Consider the following 8,306-nt stretch of genomic DNA (forward strand, 5'->3'; position numbering starts at 1 on the left):
AAAGTTAATTAGGCACCACAGGGGTTAGTTATTCTTCTTTTGAGGTTTTCCAGTTACTTCAGACTTTCTGGTTCCAGGAACTCATCTGAAGGCGTATATGCAGGTCACAGAGGTTACCATGCAGTCCATGGCGTAGTCAGTCAGCCTAAAAGACCTTACGCACCTCCCTGGTTTAATGACTCTCCTGCACCAGCTTCCCAAGTAGCTGGGATCACAGGCATGTGCCACCATGGCTAGCTAATTTTGTATTTTTGTAGAGACAGTGTTTCACCATGTTGGTCACTGGTCTCAAACTCCTGACCTCAGGTGATCCACCTGCCTCGGCGTCTCAAAGTGCTCGGATTACAGATGTGAGCCAGTGTGCCTGGCCCCCTTGGAAGAATTTCATTCCCAATTGGGGAGGAGAGGGAGAGCTGGAGTGAGTTGGGGAGAGACAGATGCATTTTACCTGGGTTGACAGGGCAATAAACAGAGAAGAAGGCATAGGGGCAGGCCCTGGCCCGAGCATGCCTGCACCTGCTGCCTGGTTATTTTCAGTTCCCGGTACCCTAGGCCTACCAGCTTTTCTTCCTGTCTTTCTGCTCCTCTTGTTTTTTTACTCTCTCCCTTTCACTGCACAGAAATATTTGGTTTTGGAAATATAGAATTATGAGATTGCCCAGAAAACACTTCATTGATGGAGGTGTTTGTGCCAATGTCTGCACCAGCTGTGTGATGGAGAGGAGCACATGCTTGCATTTTTGCCTCCTAAGTTCTGTGCCATTTGCTCTGAGCCGAGACTGGATGGAGCTCTTGGAAAAGATGGACTTGTGAAAATAAATGCAACATGTTTGCTTAAATCTCAGTCAATGATCATTTCTTTTCAAAGATATAAAGCAGTGGTTTTTAAATTTAAAAAGTCAGTGTTAAACACTATTCCATAATGTAGAGGGAAAGTTTGAAGAGGGAGGCTGCTGATGGAATGTGTTTTATCATTCAAGGATCTCAGGGAGGAGCTGAATTGCTCTGGGGAAAAGGTCTCACCTTTAACGTCTCTTAAAGTCACAGGCTGCCTGTAATCCCCACACTTTGGGAGGCCAAGGCAGTTGGATCACCTGCGGTTAGGAGTTTGAGACCAGTCTAGCCAACATGGTGAAACCCCATTGCTACTAAAAATATAAAAATTGTCTTTTCCTTCGGTACGCCACTGAAGATCCTGGCGTTGCTATGGGCCGCCGCCCCGCTCGTTGTTACAGATGCTGTAAGGACAAGCCATACCCAAAGTCTCGCTACTGCCGAGGTGTCCCTGATGCCAAGATTTGCATCTTTGACCTGGGGCAGAAGAAGACAAAAGTGGATGAGTTTCCATTCTGTGGCCACATAGTGTCAGATGAAGATGAGCAGCTCTCCTCTGAAGCCCTGGAGGCTGCCCAAATTTGTGCCAATAAGTACATGGTGAAAAGTTGTGGCAAAGATGGCTTTCATATCCGAGTGCAGCTTCACCCCTTCCACGTCATCCGCATCAACAAGATGTTGTCCTGTGCTGGGGCTGACAGGCTCCAAAAAGGCATGCGAGGTGACTTTGGAAAGCCCTAGGGCACTGTGGCCAGGGTCCACATTGGCCAAATGATCATGTCCATCCTCACCAAGCTGCAGAACAAGGAGCGTGTGATTGAGGCCCTGCGCAGGGCCAAGTTCAAGTTCCCTGGCCGCCAGAGATCCATGTCTCAAAGAAGTGGGGCTTCACCAAGTTCAATGCCGATGAATTTGAAGACATGGTGGCTGAGAAATGGCTCATCCCAGATGGCTGTGGGGTTAAGTAAATCCCCAGTTGTGGCCCTCTGGACAAGTGGCAGGCCCTGCACTCATGAGGGCTTCCACTGTGCTGCCCCCTAGTAATATGAACCAATAGATTTTCTTCCTGTCCACCTAAAAAAAAAATACAAAAATTACCTGGGCATGGTGGCAGGTGCCTGTAATCCCACCTACTTGGGAGGCTGAGGCAGGAGAATCACTTGAACCCGGGAAGCGGAAGTTGCAGTGAGTGAAGATCGCACCACTGCACTCCAGCCTGGGCTATAGAGTGAGACTCTGTCTTTAAAAAAAAAAAAGAAAAAAGAAGTCACAGGCTTACCCTCGCCCCTCTTAGAAGGAACAAAGCCCATCATATGCCATATACCAGTTGCTTCTGGTAGCAACAGAGGCTGGGCATTCAGCCCCTGTGTCCACCTTAGGTAGCAGATTATGGAACATAGGCCCAGCTCAGCTTGCTTTACAAGACGAATGCCCAGATAAATGTGTTACTCATCAGAAAATACATCAAGCTTTTTTCCCTCCACCTTACAGTTCTGGAGGTCGTGATAGTAATGAATCCATCAATGCCATGTGGACTTTTATATCGCTCTATAGCCAGACACTGGCCAGTCTGATGTGACAGTCCGTGGTCACTTTCAGCCCCTTCTTGATTTCTCCAAGGACAATATTTCCTTTTCTGGAATCGGCTGGCCTATCTTTCTTCCAGACCAAGTCAGGGGAAAATGATGTGATCTGATCTCCTGCCTTCAGTACCATGATCAGCAAATTTCATTTGGAACACAACTCCTTCCTGAACTTTGAAATGGTCCAATGCTCCTCAGTGTATCCATCTGCAAAAAGCCGCCCTGACTCAGTGCTTGATGCTGAGATGTACCAGGTGAACCCGCTCTCTTCTTAGTAACCTAATCTATTTTTGAGAAATTGACCCATGTACACTCAGTGTTGTCGTAAAGATGCTGGCTCTCTGTCCTGCTTGGAAATGCACAGTCCTCATCTTCTAAGGTAGAGAAACAAAGATGATGGGACATACATCCATGGTTAGTATTGAGTTCTTGAGCCTATCAGCCCTTCTTCGGCATCAAAGAACTCTCCAACTCAAACACAAATAAGGAAGCTCCGGGCTATGGAGCGCTTGTGTGGCAAACTGGGTGTCAGTCACTGCTAATGGACCATGGCCAATGGGAACCTTTCTGCCTCTTTTATCTTTACTTTGGAGGTTTTTTTTTTTTTTTTCCTAATGAAAAAGTGCTGGGGGAAGGGGGATGGTGGTGGAAAGAACTGGATGATAATTTTCTTTCTTTGCCTCTTATTTGCATCACCTGGCAAGTTCTCCTTTAATAACAAGAATGGTGGGCATGAGTGAGTGGCTACCTTGATGTCTGAGACAAACCCTCTTTGAGAATGCCAGACTTCCACGGGGGGAAATTGCAAATGGGTTCCCTCCCCCAGCACCCCCACCAAACAAGTCACCACCACTTAGCTGCACTTTTTCTCTTCTAAACCCAGACCGGTGAAAGCTGAAGATTTTCAAAGAAGAAGGGTGTGTCGCTGCAGCTGCTGCATCAAACAAAAGCAAACAGATTAAATTAATTTAGCCTTCAAAATCAGTCCCATTCTCTAATTCATAAAATACTTCAAACACCGCAAGAAATGTCATCTCCCAGATGATTGGGACTAATTCACTTTATCTCTTTTTTCCTCTTGCATCTGAATGTAAACTAAACCGCTTCACCAGTCAAAATAAACCGCTTGTTCCAAATGCTTCCGCCAGTTTTTAATAAGAATCTCCTCTGCTCTGTACACAAAACAAACTCAGTTTCTAACGCACTTCAGGAGAGCTGCATGAAAAAAAAAAGGGGAACAATGTCCTCATTACAGTATGTTAAATTGCCAGCACTAGGCAATTAAAAGGTAGGGTCTGTAGGAATGCAGCAGAACAAAACAGTTAGCTTCATTGTCTTCTCATTAACAAGATGGTTATTTTACCTCTCCAGGTAGGAAGCTTAAGAAACAAAACATTCTTGGCTCCTAAGGCACTCCAGGAAAATAAGCAGGTGTTGACGGCTAGGACTTGTGGAAAGAACCGTTTATACCATAAATAAATTTGCACATCCTTGTGGTTGTAATAAATATAATTCCACGTCCATTCTATTGGACTAGATGGAGAAACCATTTAAAGAAACATCAGAGTCCTCCCAGAGCAAACGCTCTTGTCCTGCTGACGCTGTCACTGATGACGCTGCTGAGTAATGCCTCCCCTTGGGACCCCGGAATTTGGAATTTTTCCTTCAGCGTGCTATGTAGTTGATGCCACAGACTTAGCTCTGGGAGGAACTGCGGAGACTCTTACTTGCTTTCTGCCTGGGCTCTTCAATGCCTGACTGTCGTTTAAAAAATGATGACCCAAATCTTTGCCATTTGCTAAGTGTGAGTACTTTGTGGGAGAGGAATGCGGTTCCCTTTGATTCTGGAATTCCTCCTGGTTTCCCTGTGTGGGTGGAAAAAGAGCCAAGAATATAAGTGATTCAGATTCTCTTATGTTCTAAAGAAACAAAATGAAACAATCTATCCTTATGCGGATTTTTACATTTGATGCTGATGAGTTTTTCTTTCACAAGATAGATACCTTCATCATTTTTCTTACGCTTTCACTGGAAAATGTAACACATTCCCTTGTAAGGGAAACAGAGAGAAAAGTCCCTTTTAAAAGAATAGGCACAAGGGATGTATTTCTTCACCATAAAGACAGTATTTACAGTAAGATAAAAGTATTATTGCAGTTGCCTAAGGCTTGAAAGGTTTTCAGAACGAAAAGTCTCGAATGTTACTTTTTCAGTAAATTTCAGTAAATTTCTCAGGGACCTAATATTTATTTTAACCCCAGCCATAAATTTTCTTCCCATATGGTCTTCTACATTGACAGTAGGTAGTGTGAGAGATTAATAAGGTCTTTATGCAATTCCAATGATATGCTGGTTTGCCTATCATTTAATGATTATCAATTAATCATTTAATACCCTTTAATGGCCAAGTTGATTTTCAGAGTTTTGTTAGATAAGACCATACAGTGCTTTGTTAATTAAAACGTGATCTTGGGAAGCATATAACTTCGATACAAAGTAAACTTTTATATAAAACAAAGCCTTAAATTAGCAGTTTTTGATGAAAGGCTTCCTAGAAATATCTTGTTTGGAGAGAAAAAGAAAACCGCTTTCAGTTACAGAGACCCAAACACCAAATACCTTGATAATCAGATGTTTTGATCCTTATTAAGACACATTAAGAGCATTACTAAGTTATAGCTGGACTGAATTTACACTTTTTTGGAAGAGAAACCAAGCCTGGGCATTAAACTTGTAAGAGCAATTATCATCTGCATATGGGTTTAATTGTAAAACAAATAGGGTTTTTATTTTTCATAATTGCCATCATCATGACCCAGTTTTTGTGTCAAGCCCCGTGCTGAGTAAGAAGGAGAACACATGGCTTCTAGCTCTTGTAGCCTTCTTTTTTTTTTTTTTAGACCGAGTCTTCGTTGTCTCCCAGGCTGGAGTGCAATGGTGTGATATCGGCTCACTACAACCTCTGCCTCCTGGGTTCAAGCAATTTTCCTGCCTCAGCCTCCTGAGTAGCTGGGACTACAGGCATGTGCCACCACACCTGGCTAATTTTGTATTTTTAATAGAGACGGGGTTTCACCCTGTTGGCCAGGCTGGTCTCAAACTCCTGATCTCAAGTGATCCACCTGCCTTGGCCTTCCAAAGTGATGGGATTACAGGTGTGAGCCACTGTGCCTGGCCTCTCTTAGCCTTCTTAGACCCCCTTTCCTTCCCCCCTACCCCATGGCACTCATCTCTTCTCTTTGCCCAGTATTTCTTCTTTTAGGTTCCAGTGGGATCTACTAAAAACTGATTATTTGGAGGAATTAGCAAAGAAAGCTCTTAAAGACAGAAACAACTTTACTGAGGTCTGGGAGAGAGGTATCTTCAAGACCCGTTACTGGCATCTAGTGTGGGTGTAGGGGGTGAAGAGAAATTTCCCTTCCCTTCTGAAGGTTCCAGTCTGCTGAAATGAATTGATGACAGACAGACTGAAACGAGAAAAGGCATACAAATTTACTAACATGCATAAGCATGGGAGCCATGCAAACTATGAGACTCACGGAAGGGTTGGATGGTTGAGGCCTAAATATATTCTTCTTAGGCGAGAGGGAAATGGAGGGTGTAGGCACATTCGAGGGGTAGTAAATAATTTTCAGGGGAATTGGATGAGCCCAAATAATAGACAATGGCCTGAGACAAAGTTCTGAGCTCTGGGGGAGGTGGTGGTAAGGTGAAGGATAGAAACGCACTGTGAACAAAGGTTCACTTATTATGCAGATAAAAATCTCCTAATAATCTTTTGGAGTTACCCTCAGAAGAACAGAAGAGTTTCTGAACATTGTGACGGTGGTTAATCTTTCTTGATTCCTAGGAAGGGGGTTTTAAGACAATTCTATTTCTTTTGGAAGAAATTTTCCTCAATCAGATAAGGGAACTTCCAGAGTGAAGCCCTGAATGTGCTTGGCTTGTAGGGGCAGGGGTTGGGGAAAGAAACAATAGAAGGTTAGAAAAATTCTTAATTCGGCCGGGCGCGGTGGCTCACGCCTGTAATCCCAGCACTTTGGGAGGCCAAGGCGGGTGGATCACAAGGTCAGGAGATCAAGACCATCCTGGCCAACATAATGAAACCTCATCTCTACTAAAAATACAAAAAATTGAGCTGGGTGTGATGGTGCGTGCCTGTAATCTCACATACTTGGGAGGCTGAGGCAGGAGAATCGCTTGAAATAGGGAGTCAGAGGTTGCAGTGAGCTGAGATTGTGCCACTGCACTCCAGCCTGGTGACAGAGTGAGACTCTGTTTAAAAAAAAAAAAAGCAGAAAAGAAAAAAAAGAAAAATTCTTGATTTTGAGGCAGCTTCTAAGGCTTTCCAATTTCCTTTAATTCGAAAACGCTCAGCATAGCAGAGCACCATATTGTGGGGTATCATTTTCTGAGCCCCAACATTGGGATGGAGGATGGTCCTCTTTACTCTGACTACAACTCCATGCAGTGGGTAGAATATGCTGACAGCAGGGACAGTGGTTCCAGCTTCCCACAGGTGTTTTACTGTGTGTGTGTTTGGGTGTCACTGAGGACCACACAGCATCAGATGACCCTCTTGGCCTTGCTTCCATATTAGATTCTTTACAACCTGCTTTCTTCCAAAATGGATTTATAAAACACCCATAACAGGGTAGCAATCGAGAGAAGAAAGTTAGAAGTTAAGTCTAGAGGAGGGGTTGGCAAATGTTTTCTGTACAGGGCCAGAGAGTAGTTTCAGCTTTTTGGGCCATGTGGTTTCTGTTGCAACTGTCAACTCTGCTGTCGTGCCACAGGCAACGGAATAAGCATCTTCAACAGAACAATAAGCAGGCACCAGGCTGGGTTTGCCCTTTGTAGTTTTCTGACCCACAATCTAGCTTCAGAATATTAAGATTAAACTAAGGAAAATATATTTTCAGTGAACTGGATAACTGAAGGGTCTGTATCATCATTCAAAGGGGCCCAAATTTAGTTATGAGTTTCCTAAAGGTCAAAGCAAAGAGGAAAACCAGTCTTACTTCCGTGAGATGAACACACAACTGTTGCTCTGCAGAAGTCTTGGGGTTGTGGCTGTGATCATCTCTTAAAGGCCTTGAGAAAGGGCGTTATGGGGTGTAAGGGACAAAGTTCACAGCGTTACATTTTCAGTATTGCTGCTATTAAGCTACTATCTAAGTGAGTCAAGGGCACAATTTCAAAGCATATTTTAGAAAAACAAATTTGAGGACACAAGGCACTTCAGTCCCGTTGCTGCCGGTCTGGGCTTAAATTGACATCAAATGGAGACCTTTCAGCTGAGCAATGAGCTGCACGCTTGTCTTCCAGACAGTCTTTCATGAACTCCATGAATACGGAGTTGCTCCTCTCATGCCCAGCTGGTGTCGGGATTCCCTTGTAGCTACAAGGCCCTCATTCGATCAGGTGCAGTTATGTGCCTACTCATTCTTTCCTGTTTAGGAAGAACCAGGCTTAGGTCCTGATTCCTGCCCTCTCATAAAATATAAAAAGAAGTCAGATGACAGTGATTTTCATGTCTTGTTATTACCTCACTCCTTTGATTACTGGTGTTATAATGATTACAATTTATTTAATGGTTTCTAGGTCCCAGGTAGTTGGCTAAGCCCTTTATGTGCATTATCTCTTAATTCTCACAACCCTATGGGAATACGCTGTATTATTCATTTCTTTTCAGATGAGAAAACCGAGACAGAGAGATTAATAGCTTGACTGGAATAACTCACATAGTATATGGATATGAACATATGCTTTATTTTTTTCAGAGATCGTTTCATAATTTTTATTTTCTTACAGTTTTTTGAATTGGGATCCAACATTGCTGTTAGTTGACATCAACTGATTGGTCTCAAACCAATTAGTTCCCTTTTT

At 43.5% G+C, this 8,306-nt stretch overlaps 1 pseudogene; it reads left to right on the top strand.

Moving 5' to 3' along the window:
* Positions 1-1,193: 1,193 nt before the first annotated feature.
* LOC108291493 lies at positions 1,194-1,920 on the top strand (annotated as a pseudogene).
* The last annotated feature ends 6,386 nt before the right edge of the window (positions 1,921-8,306 follow it).

Source organism: Cebus imitator, unplaced genomic scaffold (assembly GCF_001604975.1).
Source record: "Cebus imitator isolate Cc_AM_T3 unplaced genomic scaffold, Cebus_imitator-1.0 Scaffold456, whole genome shotgun sequence".
NCBI classification, from domain to species: Eukaryota; Metazoa; Chordata; class Mammalia; order Primates; family Cebidae; genus Cebus; species Cebus imitator.